At 36.2% G+C, this 18,374-nt stretch overlaps 1 long non-coding RNA gene across 1 annotated transcript in view; it reads right to left on the bottom strand.

Annotated features, from left to right (window-relative positions):
- Window positions 1–18,374, bottom strand: part of LOC308255016 — a 417,404-nt gene that overhangs the window by 129,693 nt on the left and 269,337 nt on the right. Inside the window, exon 3 of the long non-coding RNA XR_013961288.1 lies at window positions 16,836–16,970. This is a non-coding gene — a long non-coding RNA (uncharacterized lncRNA). The remainder of the gene's footprint in view (window positions 1–16,835; window positions 16,971–18,374) is intronic.

The following is an 18,374-nucleotide window of genomic DNA, read 5'->3' as shown; positions in this document are numbered from 1 at the left end:
TATCGTCCCATACACCAAAAGTTTGTGGGTTCAATTCCCAGTCAGGGCACATACCCAGGTTGGGGTGCATATGGGAGGCAACAAATGAATCTCTCTCTCTCTCTCTCTCTCTCTCTCTCTCTCTCTCTCTCTCTCTCTTTCTCTCTCTTTAAAAATGAATGGAAACATATTCTTGAGTGAGAATTTTAAAAAAAAATTAAGGTGGTTGGCAGAAGCTGGGATGGAGGGGAAAATGGTGAGTTATTTAATTATGAAGTTTTAGTTTTGCAAGATGAATGATAGCGATGGTTGCAAAACAATATGAATGTACTTAATATCACTGAACTGTACACTTAAAAATAGTTAAGATAAATTTTGTTATGTGCATTTTAGCATAATACAATAAATTTAAATCAATGCCAGCAAATAGATGAAAGCAGAACATATCAGAGAAAAATAAGAACTTCTTGAGGAAACAAATTTGAGATCTCAGGTACCAAGGGAATCTACTCCTTCTTAATAAAATGATATTCTAGTTCCTGATCAAAAGAAAATCAGAAGAAATAAAGTTTAAGTAGTAGTTAGGAGAAAGGAAATCTAGTATTTATGATGCAGCTACTAGAGGTAGGATGATGTTGTGCTAGACATTTTAACATGCCTTATCTCATTTAGTTTTCATCACAACCCTCTGATGTAGTTATAAATCTACATTATTTTGGCTGATTCAACTAAGGCTCAGTTTAGTGAAGTAATGGCTGTTACTTGATAGGCTGCCTTTGAACACTGATCTACATAATTCCAAGGACTGAGAGTGAAAGGGGACACATTTTAAAAGAGGTAGGAAGAGTGAACAGATCTGAGGGTTTGGATTTTAATGTTTTCAGTTTAAATGCCTTTCCCATTGCCTGATAAAAGTGTTGTTTTATCCGCATAAAAATGATAATAGCACAGTCTAATTTACAAGGTCATTATGAATCTCAAATAGGACAATGCTTGTGAAATCACTTTATACACTGAAAAGTACCAGATAAAATTTTGGTTTAGCAATTATCAGAGTGAGGTCTCTGTACACACACACACACAAATAACACTTCCAAAGAGAATTGAAATGCTTCAGGAAAAATAAGGAAAGAAACACAGGTAATGACAAATGATACATAATGACATAATAGATGAAATAACAGATAACATTTTACTAAATTATAATAAGTTGATTATTGAATTCTGAGAATACATATATTTATCTCTGACGCTTTAGTTTCTTGTATTTCATAATATACATAATAAAAGAAAATATTCAGTGGTTTAGTTTTAAAGATAAGAAAAATATTAGGAAAGCTTATGGAAAAGCAGAAAGGAATGAAAGATAGAAAACACAATAATCTCATCATGGAAATATTTTCAAGTTTTGGAATCAAAATATGTACCTGCCAACACATTTGAGGGCCATGATTGGTGAAATAAACTATTTTCTACATGCAAAATCACTTTACCTTCAGAAGTTAAACTGCAGTGAAATCTGGAACAAAAAATAGTCCATCTATGAAGATGGACTCGACACACATGTGGATGCATGCATTGGCTGGTTGGAAAGGTTAAGCAAAAGTAGTGTATACAAGTGAAACTTGGTTGCTCCTTTTGCAAGTGAGTAAACTATACAAAGATACAGCAATTATTTTTAGAGCAAAAAATAAACAAACAAAAAAGACCTAAATTTCTAAGTAGATAGAGTTGATTCCTGAGAAATGCTCTCACATAGAGTGACATTGATGAAGATTGTTGTTGATCTGGGGTAGAAGGAAGGGCTTAAGTCATCCAAGGAGTGACCTTTACTATTCCAAAGCTTACATGTGCTTTATAAATTGCTTTTACAGGAAGGATGAAAAGATATCTAGCAACTTCGACAAACCCACTCAAATCTGAAAGACCATGCTCTAATTAGAAATGGAACATTGGAGAAAGCATGTTCAAAAGGTCATGTGGCCCATATAGCCAATTATCTTGGAAAAATTGCTATTTGCCTAGGTACCATCTTACCATTTATTTAAAGTTATAAGAAAGAAACTGAATAACTTGGTACTTTTCAGCCTGACTTTCAGACAGCAAGTCTAAAATCCACTTTAGATCAAGATGTATGCATATAATAACCTCAAGGTTCTAAAATACCTTGACTATTCAATTTTATGATTAAAATCTGCATGGATTTTGTGGCATTTTCATCATATTCTGTGATATTATTTAAAATATTTATGTTTTAGGTATTTTGTCACAAGTAGCAGCTCCTTTTTGTACCTCAGTTTGTTCATCCATCAAATAGAGACAAACACAGTACTCACATCATAGAATCATTTTTAGGACCAAATAAGATGAGTCAATGTATATAAAGTGTTGGCATTTTGTGGCCATTCAATAAATTTTGATTACAAAAATATCATATTACAAAAATATTTTTAATATATTTTATTGATTTTTTTACAGAGAGGAAGGGAGAGGGATAGAGAGAAACATCAATGAGAGAGAAACATCGATCAGCTGACTCTTGCACACTCCCTACTGGTTATGTGCCTGCAACCAAGTTACATGCCCTTGACTGGAATCAAACCTGGGACCCTTGAGTCCGCAGGCCAATGCTCTATCCACTGAGCCAAACCGGTTAGGGCACAAAAATATTTTATAAAATAATTTGAAATAGCGTCATCTTATACCAAATACTGTAGTACCAGTACATACACATATATGTATGTATATATCTATATACTAGAGGCCCGGTGCATGAAAATTCATGCACTGGAGGTGGGGGGGTCCCTTAGCCCAGCCTGCTCCCTCTCACAGTCCGGGAGCCCTCGGGGGGGGCAACCCGGTGATCCGGAGAAGGCGACGCCCCCATGACACATCTACTGCTGCCACTGCCAGCAGCGTAAGCCTCGGCCAGCCCTGGTTACGTGAGCCTTGGGCAGACCTGGGATCCAAGGCTTGCCTGCACCTTGGGCTGGCCCTGGGCAGCTGGGGGGCTGAGGGCACTGCATGCCTGCTGCCCCGGCGGGGCTGAGGGGACTGGGCGCCGCCATCTTGTGGCTGTGGGCACTGCCATCTTTGAGGGCAAGGCATTCAATTAGCATATTCCCTCCTTATTGGTTGTGGGTGCTGCCATCTTTGATGGCATGAGGGTCAATTAGCATATTCCCTCTTTATTAGATAGGATATAGAAGCCTAAGTGACCTGCCAACTGGCAGACTGGCAGACCAGCAGACTGGCCAGCAGCTATGATGCACACTGACCACCAGAGGCAGATGCTCCGCACAGGAGCTGCCGAGCTGTGGTGACTTGGCAGCGGCGGTTCCCAGGTGATGCACCTGAAACCAGAGAGGAGGGAGCCTGATTCTGGGGTGCATCACCCAAGAACTGCCCTCTCTCAATCCAGGACCCCTCAGGGGATGTCGGAGAGCCAGTTTCAGCCCAATCCCCGCAGGCCAAACTGAGGGACCCCACCAGTGCACAAATCCATGCACTGGGCCTCTAGTGTAAATATATATGTGTGTGTATGTGTGTGTATGTATGAGAGAGTGAATGTATACACACACACATATATATATACAAAAATACTTGAATGTCCCCAAGTATTCAGACTGCTGTAAGAAAATAAAATTAGCTAAGCCCTCTTCCTAGATAGCCATGTGATATTCACAGCCTTTCCCAGTATTTCTGGGCATACCCAAGGCAAAGTACTTCCTTGTACCTAGTAGACATTTGTCAGAGCTCCCTCTCAACAGTTGTCTCAGTTCTACTGCCATACTGCTTCCTCACTGCTCCCTGCTCCATTCTTTCCCTCTAGTCTAAAGTATGCACACAGCCCCCCTCCTCCCTCACACCCTGTGTCAAAAGTGTTACCTTATTGTCCTAATTGCATATGGTTTAAAAGAATGCTTGAGAAATAAATAAATAAATAAACAAACCAAACAAGAAAACTTTTAAACCTATTAATTCAATACTCCTAAAATGGTTTTAACCAGGCCATCTCTGCTGTGAGGACTATTCGTGGTCCCTCTCCTAAGACCAGCCTGCTGCCTTATGGCTCTATGCTGAAGCTTTCTCACATCTATGTACTTCCCAGGTTGTTCCAGAGCACTGTGTCTTCCCAAACTCTCTCTTTTGAGCATCCAGGGCAGGTTTTAAAATTCAAATACTTTTTTATACAAAAGAGTTTACCTTCCTTGGGCACCATTCACAGTTCAAATGTCTTCCTAAATGAAGCACCCCATTTCTTGTCACATTAAAGAATACAAAAGCCTTTGGAGTTTACAAGACAATAACGCACCATAAGAATGGGGATACATTCTGAGAAATACATCATTGGGTAATTTCATCATTGAGTGAACATAGTAGAGTGCACTTACACAAGCATAGGTGGTACAGCCTCCTACACACATAGGGTACCTGGTACAGCCTATTGCTCCTAGGCTACACACCTGTGCAGCATGTTATTGTGCAAAACAACACTAGATTAAATTAAGCACAAGAGAAAATGATGCTATCAATAGACATGGTAAATATGATATGTATGAGGCTGCTGCCAGCGTAACTGGGCATACTGTTTTACAGCAAACATTTTTTATAACTAGAAAGAATACACTTTAAAATGGTGATTAAAAGAATAGTATATTAAATACTTAAACTAATAACAGTTTTTGGTTAACATTATCAAGTATTATGTCCTGTACATAAATGCTACACTTTTATACAACTGGCAGTGCAGTATGTTGGTGTGTACCAGCATCACCACGAAAGTGTGAGCAATGTAATGGGCTATGAAGCTACAATGTCACTAGGTGATAGGAATTTTTCAGTTCCATTATAGTCTTATTGGGCTATATATTGTATATGCAGATGGTCGTTGACTGAGACATTGTTATGCCGTGCACGACATTGTGGTCCAACTGCATATATAGCTATAAATACAGATTCTAATTGATATGCTACAGTTTATTCTCAGCAGACATATGGTGTAAGGATTTATTAGCATATGAGTGATGCCTACAATTATATATATAAGGGTTAGTGGTGTAGTGATTAGAGTAAGGAATTTGGACTTAGACCTGAAAATACATCTAGGCTTCTCCATTACTAGCTGTGTAAGCCTTACTCAATTTGACTATGACTTATTTTGAATCTTTGTAAAATGAGGATAAAAATTACTGCCTATCCTACCACTAATTTTTTGTGAGAAAAACTAAATAAAATGTTGGGATGGAACATTTAATTGCATTTTGCAATTACATATTATTATTATTACTACTACTAGAGGCCCGATGCACAAAATTCATGCAAGAGTAGGCCCTCACAGCCCCAGCTGCCTTGCAGCCCTGGCTGCCTCTCGGCCCCACAGCACTGCCCCCCACCCACTGGTTGTTCCAGAAGGTCATTCCACCATCCAGTCTCATTAACATATTAGCTCTTTATTATATAGGATTATTATTTTTTGTCACATTATCACACATGTTAGACCTTAATTCCATTTGCTACCTAGTATTAAAATCTAACATTCAATGCAATCAGCTTATATACAAAATCATAAATGCATAATCAGTCTTTACTATAATTATTCCTTAAAAATCAACAAATTATGAGACAAATTATGAATGATGTCTGTAATAAAAATTACACACACACATGCACACACATCCATATAAAATCAACTTCTACTTTGTTGTGAATTTAGTCTTTAAGAGCTAGCTTAACTTCTAATCAAAAGCAATTGTGGAAAGATATAGATTCAAAACAAGACTAAGTACACTGCTAAAAGGAAAAACTAAGATTTGCCACGAAATAGATAATATAATAAATGTTAGCAGCCTCCACATACAACACATATAATTTTACTACTTCTCACTACTCATTATGTTTTGATGAGATCCAGCTTGGTAAGAAAAAATAACGTGATCCCCAGGCAGTAGAGTTAGTATGAGAAGGGCTCAGAAGATGTAGCACACAGATGCATGCAATAACACTTGTTGCTTGTTTAGATGTTGGGAGGATTGATGAGCAAGAAGGTTGGAGAAGCTTCCAGATCTCCGACTTAGGCCATTAACTGATGGCTGGGATAGCAAATACAATAGAAAACAGAAAAGCAGCAGCATGTTTAGAGAAAAGAAAGAATAGTGGATGAATCTAGTTTGAGAAATGCTGTGTGAATAAATGGCCAATCTGCAACTCAATACATTTCTGAGACTAAAACCAGAATATACTGGACATAGTGATTTAAAATAATCAAATAAAATATAGTTAAAGACAGGAAAGGAGATAAAATTATCTTAAAATATTATGTGGGCCAAGGACAGAATCTGAAGGACAAAATCTGAGGGACATGCAGACCAGAAAGGAAATACAGAAATAATCATCAGGAAGAGAAGAGGAGTACTAGAATTGTCCAAAGAGATATGCGTGGCCAGCAGTATCAAAGACAACTGAATCATAGATCCAGGTAAAAAGAGATAAAAATAGATAAGTGAAATTGCCATTAATGAACATGTTCATTCTCTCAGACTTGAATAATGAAAGTAAAAAATCATGATAACATATACGCATGATACTTTGGGGATATCAGAGAGGATAGGAAGGTGAAATAGCTCACTCTGAGAAAGTAGTTTTATTTTACATTTTAAGCACAGTCTTATTGGACATAGAATTCTGAGTTAACAATTTTCTCTTTCAGTATTTTAAAGATGCCACTCCTTTGTCTTCTTGCTTGCATAGCTTCTAGGGATATCTACTATAATTCTTATTCTTGTTCCTCTGTGTTAATTTGTCTTCCCCCTCCATCCCCCCTGACTGCCTTCAGGATTTTCTCTCTTTCTTTTTTTTTTTGTAATCCTCACCTGAGGATATTTTTTCCATTGATTTTTTTTAGAGAGAGTGGAGGATATAGGTAGAGAGAGAAACATATATGTGAGAGAGACACATCACATCAATCAGTTGCCTCCCACACATGTCCCAACTGGGTTGGGGATCAAACCTGCAACTGAGGTACATGCCTTTGACTGGGAACCAAACCTATGACCTCTCAGTCTGAGTGCTGACACTCTAACCACTGAGCAAAACCTGCCAGGGCATGATTTTCTTTGTCTTTGGTTTTTAGCAATTTTAATACGATATGTAGGATGTGTGTGTGTGTGTGTGTGTGTGTGTGTGTTTGGGTATGATGTTCTAATTTAGCAACTCTCTACATCTCTGAACTTAATGCAGAGGCTAGATAGGTCACTCCAGAATTCATCAATATTCTAAAATTAAGAAATCAAGTTTATCTTCTGGGAGTAATAGAAGTGATAGGAATAGGGTAAGAATGGTGACTGGATTCACTGATGAGTCAGTGCCAATGGATATTTTTAGTGAAATGAGAACTGACTCTACTATTTTCTAAGGTCTATGGGAAGGTCTTTGCTTTGGAAAATCAGAACATACAAATGCTTTCGGAATAGACAACAACACTACCCACTAGAGGACATGCTCCTCTTGACTACTCTGCCAATTACTTCATTCACTTTGAGTGAGGAAACACTAGTACTTGTTCTGAATTACTGCATGATTTTTTAAAATATATTTTGCTTTTCTAGTCTTTATATGCATGCATACTGTGGACTTCTCATCTTTTCCTAAATTCCTTTGTTTATCTTTCAGTATCCTTCTGAGATTACTGTTTATAAGCAATGTCTAGGTCTCTAATGGTATGATTTATATTATGTTGGTATGAAAGCCTGCTGGTAAATTAATGCTATGTAATGGCCTCTTCTAGAAAATGCAAGTTTGCTATTTAATATTTTAACCCATGTGCACTAAACAGAGATGAAGACCTCTAAATCTTGTCGTATTTTTATGTCAAATGACTTTGTGGAGATTGTTTTTGTTGTGGCATTGTGGTGTTCTAATTTGTTTTCAATAGTTTTAATACATTTGGTATTTTACATTTTTAACACTCGGTGAGCCAGATTCTCTGCAAATCCAAACCTGAAAATGAATTGGTGAAGTATTCCCTCTCTGAACCTCTGGGATACCATTGGTGCACAGCTCCATAGGATATGATTACTGTAGAGCAGTCAATATTTGGTGAGGGCTTAATAAATATTGTTGACTGGATTAAATTCAGGATGTTGAGGGATATAAACATGCCTGATTATTAACACAGAAGCAATATTGCCAAAACAGAAGCCCAGACTGCTATAATAGTAAGAATGGGAAGGAGGTATGATCATCAGAGAGTCATAAGCTAAATATGTTATTCCCAGCCCTTATGCTATTAATGAGGCTATACTGCCAATTCCAGGTGTACGGTATGGGACCCAACCCGGGTGACAGAAGGAACTGGAAAGCAGGGTCAGGGCGTCTCTAACTACTTAACCATTAAGTATTCTTGTCCCTGGCATCATGACTTTTAATATGCACAATTTAGGTGAACATAAGAACTGACAAGTTCCCAACAATACAAGTAAAGCTGGTTCTTCCTTACTCTGTTTAATTATGGATCCATTCTATTTTTTTAAAAGTTCCCTAAGACTTAAATCACTTGGTACAGAAGAAGAAAATATAATTAAATATTGTATAACATTAGTTTGGGGTGTTTTTTGCTTGTTAGGTTTGTTTATTTTTTATTTTGCAATGTGTTTTCATTACTGTTTCTCATTTTACCTTTGAAGCAATCACAGTAGACATTGGGAGAATTTGATAATAACCAAATTATTTATGATTTTCTTACCCTCTTCTTCCACCAAAACATAGATACAAAGTGACAGAAGCAAGTCTATAAGTCAGGACCTTCAGTATTATCCCCCGTGCTGCCCTTGAAAGTATTTATCTTAGAAAACCATGTAAATGTATCAACAATTTTAATTGAAATCATTTTTGTTTACCGCCATACAACCCTGAATGTGCCAGATCTTATCTGATCTCGGAAACCATTTTTAACCTTCAATACCCTTGCTTATAAGTTGCCATTTCAATAGTAAAAATTTATATTTAACCCAAATTTTTAAAATAGAGATTTGGCTTTAGTTAAAAATAATAAGCCTTTATCAGCAATTTTTTTTCTAGAGGAAAATAATACTAATAGAAAACTCTAATAATACTAATAGAAAATCAAATTATTAGGCTTTTCTTCATAATTTAACTGTGTTATAGAGCAATTCTGTCCTTAGGAGTCATTCTTTAATATTCATCATCAATTCTTCTATCCATTTTTATGTATATATCTTTAGTGTTTACACTGTTAAGTGCAATATATGCAATATTTTCTTGGGTATAATTATTTGCAATTCAACTCCAACTAGAAATTGTCCAAAAATGAGATAGCAAACACATCACAATATTGAAAAAAGTGAAGATTTTTCTAAGGCAACAATGTATTGATTGGCTTTATCCACTAAAGCTGTCTTGTGATCGATTTCAAAGCAAATGGTTGCTGATCATTTCCTATTCTTTCAGCTCTTTCTTCTAAACCAGTGGTCGGCAAACTGCAGCTCACAAGCCACATGCGGCTCTTTGGCCCCTTGAGTGTGGCTCTTCCACAAAATACCACGGCCTGGGCGAGACTATTTTGAAGAAGTGGCGTTAGAAGAAGTTTAAGTTTAAAAAATTTGTCTCTCAAAAAAAATTTCAATCATTGTACTGTTGATATTTGGCTCTGTTGACTAATGAATTTTCTGACCACTGCTCTAAACTAACATTTATTTATACGCTCATCTATTCTTATACTATGGCCAATTATATGAGAATAGTTCTTTTTAATCACTCTAAAATAGTCTATGTTTCTGCAACAATGAACATAATTGACAATTATGGCACATTATTCACAGATCAAAATATCTCTGCCAAACAAGATAACCACGATGCAGTGAAGAACATATTCACAGAGGTATGAGAGGATTGGGACATGAGACTTCTGGGATGAATTAAAGATTAAAATGAGATAGGCTTGGTTAGTTAGGGTTAGACTGGATTCAGAGGGTAATAATAAAAAGTATACATATAAGTTGTTAAATATGCTCTATAACAATAGAGACCACATGTATCTTACTCACAACTGGATGGATACCTACAGCCTAGCACAGTTCTTGATACACAGTAGTCATTCAATAAACATTTATTGAATTTCATTAAAAAAGGGCACAAGCCAGAAGATAAGAATAATAACCAAAGGCATAAAACGTCTAAAAGTACAAATCCTCAATTCAATTTGTTGCTAATAAAGATACAAGCAAGAATATGATTTTGGTTTTTCTTTATACTTTGTACTTTTCAAAGCATATTTACCTGTAGTATATCCTTTAACTTTCTTTGGACTCTAATGAGTGACTGCAAGTGAAAAATCCAGTTTCCATATACTTCACTTTATCAGGATTATAAGTTGTGACCACTTTGTCAATCTTATATCTTGGGAGGTAATTGATATAGTAGAGAAAGGAGGTCAGTCTGGGAAAAGATCCATTACTTTTATTTAACCAGAGAACTCCCAAAATAATCATTCTTATAGGGTAATTTTGAGGAATAGTAAGTGCAGATATCTCTACAGTGTCATACAAAGTGTATCATCCTTTCCAAATTGCTTCTCGGTCTGCCCTTTCCAGGTAAGCACTGATGGAATAAAACGGCCTAAATTACTCACCCTGGGCCATTGAAAGAACAATTGCCTCCAAAAGTTTAGCAATGTAAAAGTACAATTAGTAATTTTTTATCTTTTTAAGGATAAGATAAATTTGGTTTAGAAGCTTTGGGCAACATTTTTAAAGTCTGCTCTGAAAAGAGGCAATTCTACAGCACCTACTGCGCCTCTTTCCCCAGGTGGGCTCCTGTCCCCTGTACTCAAAACTAACAGCCCATTTAGGTTGGCTTTAAATTCAGTATACAAATAATTTTCCAGATAGCCTACACCAAGCATGTCAACCTCGCTCGTGGCCCGCAGGCCGCATGGGGCCTACAACGAATATTTTTGCGGCCCAGACAATATAACGGTATGTAAGAAACGTTTTAATAAAAATTTCGTAACTTAATTTTTACAATATCCTGTTATACAAAATTATTAATAACGAACTACAATGTTCGCTAATGACTAATTACTATAATCATGTTGCATTCATTTCCCTTATGCGCCTTATGCGCAGGCACACCATTTCTCTCCACTAATACTAGCAGCAAATATTTTAGCAGCCAATTGCCACGTCAGTGGACTGACAACAAGCAGTGGACTGACTTGTTTGATGTGCACAACAGGAAATATTTTGCTTTCGGAGAACAAGAAAAATAGGTTTATTTGTGTTATGCTTATTAATTTGTGCAGTTATTCAGTGTCTAGTAAGTTAATGTTCAAGAAAAAATATTATTTTTTATTAAAATGTTCTATTATTTTAAGTTAATGATTACTCCTTTATTTCAGCCCTTTGAATTCAGCATGTCTCTATCCAAATAAACCTACATTTCGATGAAAATTGAAGCTTTTGGTTTTTTGCAGCTCACATAAACTTAAACCTTTGAGTTTGATATGCGTGGTCTACACCTTCCCAACAGCCAGGATTTGCTTCCAGTTTTGAATAAACCCTAAACAACTAGAAAAACAGGGAACCTCAATTAAAAGACATCTGGTGAGTGACAATTTTACCCAAATGTAGAACATCCAAAAGAATCCTAAGTCAAATGGAGGGCAATTTCATCAAGAAACTAACAAATCCAATTGAGCAGAAGATATCCTGAATCATTCCAAACTGGAAGGAAGAAAATTGTACAGGCTACTAGGAAATTAAGAGTTTAGTGGAAAATACTAAATGATATCTTAGAATTCAATTAGAATTGATTAATAAAGAAGAATTTAAATTTATCTAGTTCATTCTTCAGATGAGAAGATTTATAAAAATTCATGAGTTCAGAGACTATCAACAGAGATATTATAAGGAAGTTGCTTTAAAATAACCCCCAATTTAAATACATACTATAATTATAGAAATTTTTATGTGCCTCTTCCCTTGCCTGTACCTTTACTTCCCACTCCTTGTTAGCATAAAAGCAGTGGCATTGCTAGAGGCAATGGGATGTCTCAGATAGTCAACTCTGAAATTTGCAAACCTCTGGAAGTTAGCTCAACTAGTAAATCCATTGGCAGGACAGGTAATTTCATAGACCTATGTCATTGGACTGGATGTTAAGAACAAACAATATAAAACAAGCAAAACAAGAATCATAAAGGAAGAGAAAATATTTTTGAGTAAAATTCAAATTAGCCCTAGGTCTATAAAGAGATGATTAATTAGTACCTCACAAATCACCATTGAGTCTCCTAACATAAAATCTAGAAAATAGAAATGAAGAGAAAGATGTTAACCAGATCAATTTCAGTGTTATCCAATTGAGTGAACCTTTTTTTATAACAGATGAATGTTAATACCATGTATTCTAAAAACAAATAATGTAAGTCAAGATGTAAAGCTTAAATTATTTGCTTTCTATCATTTTCAATTTATGTGCAATGTATTATAGGATAGCTGCCCACTTTTTAAATTTGTGGACTTCTTTCATTGTCATATATAAAACCATATATTGGTCTTAAGATATTTTATTTTATTTTTTTTAAATATATTTTATTGATTTTTTACAGAGAGGAAGGAAGAGGGATAGATAGTCAGAAACATCGATGAGAGAGAAACATCGATCAGTTGCCTCTTGCACACCTCCTACTGGGGATGTGCCCGCAACCAAGTTACATGCCCTTGACCGGAATCGAACCTGGGACCTTTCAGTCCGCAGGCTGATGCTCTATCCACTGAGCCAAACCAGTTTTGGCAAGATATTTTAATTTAGGTTCATTTATCATAAAAGTCTGACTATAATATAGTATTTAATAATATTAATGATATTTTACTCATTTAGATATTTTCTATTTAATAAGAAATATTATTCTTATTATTGGCTGGTTTGGCTCAGTGGATAGAGCGTTGGCCTGCAGTCTGAAGGGACCCGGGTATGATTCTGATGAAGGTCACATGCCCAGGTTGCAGGCTCGATCCCCAGTGGGGTGTGCAGGAGGCAGTCGATCGATGGTTTTCTCTCATCATTGATGTTACAATCTCTCTCTCTCTCTCTCTCTCTCTCTCTCTCTTTCTCTCTTAAATCAATAAAAATATATTTTAAAAAACAAAAACTTGTACATGAATGTTCATAGTAGCTTTATTTAAAAAAAGAAATATAAGCACTTTGATTTATTTTGATTAATGTAGTTTATGCTATTTGGCTTACATTGAATTAATTTTTTAAAAATAATTAATAAATTTTAAAATTATATCTTGATTTAGGAACTCAATACATATTAAAGTATAGATCAAAACTAACTACATTATAGCATCAGAAATAATGGAGGGGAAAGCTGCTTTTATGAAATGATGCTTGGAAGTTTTTAATAACTAATGTAGGTCCTGTTTTGCTTATTCATGATGAAATAAGAGAATATGTTTAAGGCTGCTATTTCTAAGCACTTTCTCCACATATTTTGTAGGAATGGATAGTCTTTCCAATGTGTGAAACATTAAATTAGAAATAATTGTCACTATATTTCTACCCATTTTAACATCTTGAGTTCCTAGAGATATATTGGGGTGCTACATAAGAATTTTAATTTGGTAAATGGCAACTTGTATATCTAGTAAAGATAGCTTGGGATCAAACTTTCATAAGTAAAAAATAAATTAATAAAAGTGTCCCTCTTTTTTTAAATCTATATTTAATCAACAGACTTTTGGGGATATAAGCTTAATAATAAATTAAAATTTCTAAATTTACATATTGCTCTCCAGGTTCCTATATCTTAACACATCCTCATGTCCTCCTTGGTGTTCACTCAGTGTTTCCATCTCAGTAGAAGGAGCACATCCATCCTGTAAGAACACCAGAAGCCCAGTCACCTTCCACACTTTCCTATCCCCTCCATCTCAAATCCAAAGCCTTACCAAAAGCTCTATCATTTTTTTTATTCTAAATATCTCTTAAATATGTTCATTTTCCTCTACCTTCCTATCATTGCCACCAAGGAGTTAGTTATTCTAGCCTTTATTCATGACATTGAAGCCACCACTTTCCCTCCCACTGTAGAGTCATTGCATGTATGTTAACTTTTCCTAGAAACCCTTCACTCCTACTTTGTCTTGTTAAGCTAACTTACCCTTCCCATCATAGCTCTCATTCATCTTAATTTGGAGAAGCCTTGCCTGACCTCCATGATTAGGCCAAGTCTTCCTATTACATGCTCTCACTGTGCTGTGAAGCTTCTCTTAGCAGCTATCACGGTTTATTTATTCGCTCATTTTGCTAACACATAATTATCTGCTATGTGAAGGCAAGGCCGCCGTCCTCAGGCACTTCATATTCTAGGATGAGGAAAGAGCCTTTCCATATGAGGACAGGTTGATAGGAGAGCCAAGAAAGGAGACATAGTGGAGAATTGTTGTCACACTTGTTTGTGTGATTTGATGAACGTCTGTCTCCCACAGCAGACCGTAAGTGCATCGACATGGGTCCATGCCTTACTTTTGTAATGCCCACAGGCTCAGTTCCTCCCTTTTTCACCCACTGCAACCACAAATTATCTTCCAAAACTAGCAAAATGTCACTTTAAATAAAAAATGGTTTGTTTATATTTTTATAGCTAAAATTGTTCATGGGCCCCTCCCAAATAAAGGAAGAATTCAGAGCATCAATCATTGAAAGGGACCCTGGACCAGGTCTTGAATGTGAGTAGAAAAATATGAACACTGATCTAAGTGTTCAGGGACACACAAGATGATCATGTAAAGGAAGTCTTTTTCCCTCCTCATTTGTATGCCTTTGCACAATGACAGGTACAAGATACACAGAGACACACAGAGAGAAGCAGAGGCTGTTCTAACATTTAGAACATTCTCTTTGGATTTTCAAATGTCATAATGCCAAAGAAACACATCCTCAGATTCTAAATCAAATTAATTCTTTAAACTTTCCTCATTGAACACAGAAAAGACCTACTGTTAAGTGTACAATTTTCGATTTTATTACGGCAAAGATTTAAGGGGCGGGAGGTTGACATTTTTAGACCAGTGCAAAATAAACTTTTGAAACTCTAAGGTAACAACTTCTAACTAATCAAAACGTCGGATTCTTTTTTCTGGTAAGTGATAGTCTCCTGCTTAGAGTCGTTTAATTAAGTGAAGCATGCTCTTTATGCCAGTGGATTTTCAAGAAGCTAAGAAGCAGTGAAGTGACAGCTCTACTGTTTACATTTGGATAAATGTAGGCAACTCCATTCCTCCTAATCTGGGCAGCGTGAGCCTTTCCACCAAGATGAAAATTTTTGCATTAAGCAAGTTTAAATAGGAAATTTCCCTAGCATCATTATGTACCCGCAGTTCCTTAAAGTCATGGCTCAGTTAATCATTTGCTTTTAGAATGTTTTCCTCCAAGAACAGGGATATCCTTAATGGCATATTTTTAATTATCCAAAATATTCTCCCTTTTGCCTTTACAGATTTTTTCATATCACATGTCTCTGAAATTCAATAAAAGAAGAATTAAGTGAGTGATTTGCTTTCATATTTAACTTAAATAAGAAAAGCTCAGCAACAGAAAGATGTGTTTGCAGTTTTTTAATTCGTATGCAGGTCACCTCCTTTTCCAATGAGCAATTATTTAATAATAGAGGGAATTCCAGGCTCCGAGCCATGGCTCTTTATTTTATATAATAATGCATACAACCAAACACCAACCAATAAAACAAATGAATTTGAACATTCCCTCGAGTTTGTTGAATTTCCTTATTGGGTATTAAACACAATTAGTTTTCAGTCAAAGAACTGGCACACTTCTGGATATATCCCCATTTTTTAAGAAAGCCTATTGGGCACACTATACTTTCCTTTCCACATAATTCTGCCTTAGTCAACCTTAAAAGCTGGATGGTAACTACAGGAAGAATTAAAGATGGTCTTGGGCATCACAACAGAATTACTGTTGTAACACAAAGAATCTCCATACTAGAGAAATGTGTTTGCATTTGTGGTTTTTCTGATGCCTTCAAATGAATGTTCCTACGTCACAACTACATCTGTTTGGATGCTTTTTCCCCCTTGGGTAAATGAACAAAGGCACATGTTCTTAGAACTTGTCTGATGGAAATTAATAGTCTACTTTTATCCCTGCCTTGTATAGCTTTGATTTGCTATATTTGTTTATGCTTTCTTTCATAAGTTAATAGAAATCTAAAACATATCACTAACTTGGTACGTTAGAAACACTCACTTGGTAATTGGAAATAAGGGTTAATCTCCTTCAGGGCCCTGAGAATGTTTACTTAAAATGCTTTTTAAAGGAGGAGAGAAATTAAAGACATATGCCAGGATAGAAAGCTCCTGAAAGTTATACCCCACCGACCAAGTATTTGCATTATTCACTATATACATGAACTTACAGAATGTGATTGATTGAAGTACCTAGTGATGTTAAATTCAATCTATTCTTTTGGACTTACATACAAAGTTTGACATATAAGACATAAATCTCTTCAGTTTCCATTTTAATCATATTTCTGCATACATCTGAAAATCTGGGCGTCTAATTTCATGCCAGTTAGCTAATGAATGGTAAGGCATATAAATGGCTGGGAGAGAATACCCATCAAATGTCAACCAAGTCACATAGATGAACAAATCCTCACTTGTTCATAAGCTGTACACAGTCTGAGAACTAAAAGTGCACCAAAGGTTGCTCACAAGCCTGATTATGATAGCACAGTATTAAAATACAAACAGTAAAAAGTTACATGTCCACATTTTTACAAAAGAAATGAAAACAAGGGTACTTACACTTTTGTTCCGAGAAAGCAAATCAGAAGTATTTCTTTTCATGGTGGTGTCTTAAGTGACTCAAACAGGCAATGGTTGTTTCCAACGTCACTGCTCTCACTGCAACAATTATCCACTCAAAAGCCAACTGGCATTCTGAAGAGAAAGGCAAGGAAATGTTTAATCAAGTATATGATTAACATGTGTGCTTCGAAATACTGTCTTAGAGTGGGACAGCAACTCTTAAATCATTCATCAGAACAGGCTAAAATGATGCTGTGTTTAAAGCAGTAAAAGTGCACACAAGCAACATTTCCAAAACAACTTTTGTTAAATGTAAGTTAGAGATTTCAAGTATCATCTGTTTTCTATTAAATATTCAAGCCTACATTTCTAAGTAGCTGAAACAAAAAGTAGGTATGGTAGTCACAACCTAAAGTTACATGTATGTAATGAAAACACACTGTATTGGGTATTTGATAATTCGTGCTGGTATAGCCAGGGACCCCTCAAATTTCCACCAATGGACCACAAAGGTAGCTTTGTCCACTGCCAGAGGACTCTTGTCTCCATCTGAGAGCCCTCTGACCACTACATCATGGCCTCCTGGTTTATTAGCAATAATCCACAGTACAGTGAGCCATCCCAGTGGCTCTTAAGTAAATTTAGTGAGTTCTCTACCATTTTGATTCAAAGAGATTATAAGGAATGGTTTGGAGGAAGTGCTTACCTAGTTAAGCAATAACTAACTTGCAATGAATATGCCAGAGCTGTTGCCACTTGAATGACAGAATAGCCTCATTACCTAACCTACACTTTCCACTAGACACTAAGAAGGAAATTCTCTCTTTTGATTCAGAAGAAAAAGCAAATAGAATAACTATGTGCTGTGTTCATTCTGATATTCAGCTATATTTGGGCATTACTTACAAATTCATAGGGCATATTTGCCTGTGGGTTGAGGTGCCTTTTAGGAAAGAAATCACTCTAAGGGAACAGGGATGAGGCAAACATGCTTGACCAAAACTCTGACCTTGTAGATGTGGGCAGATATTATAAGGGCAGACTGGTTCTAAAAACAGCATGTATTCTATCATTTGGGTTTCTTCTAAGCATCTCAAAAGATTTGTGTCTGAGGTTTATGGAAAAAGAATAACAATGATCAAGGTCTGAAAGAGTTTATTTTGGTAATATGTTTGAAAAATAGCGAAGTGCAGAGCAGTGTGAATTATATATCAAAAAAACAAAAAACAAAATGAAGTGACTACATGTATTTGTAAAAGCATACACACCAAAAGGAGGGAGGACTCCATGGAACACAGCATCTCTGTGGCCCCTGGAGGAGGCCAGCCCTCAACAGCAGGAGAGCCAAATGGTTCCCCTACACCAGTGGGAAGGACCTTCACCAAGCTCTCCAGCAATCAGCAGTGGCACACTCTCAAGGATCAAAGATTTGTTTGAAACAGGAAATCAGTCCTCAAGACTTATAAAAATAAAAGGGAAATATTTTTTTTAAGGCCAGAGACCCCACAACAGCAAAGTAGAGCTAGAATTAGAGAA

This window comes from Plecotus auritus (assembly GCF_963455305.1).
Source record: "Plecotus auritus genome assembly, chromosome: 7".
In the NCBI taxonomy this organism is placed as follows: Eukaryota; Metazoa; Chordata; class Mammalia; order Chiroptera; family Vespertilionidae; genus Plecotus; species Plecotus auritus.
This window is presented reverse-complemented; position numbering and strand designations above follow the sequence as displayed.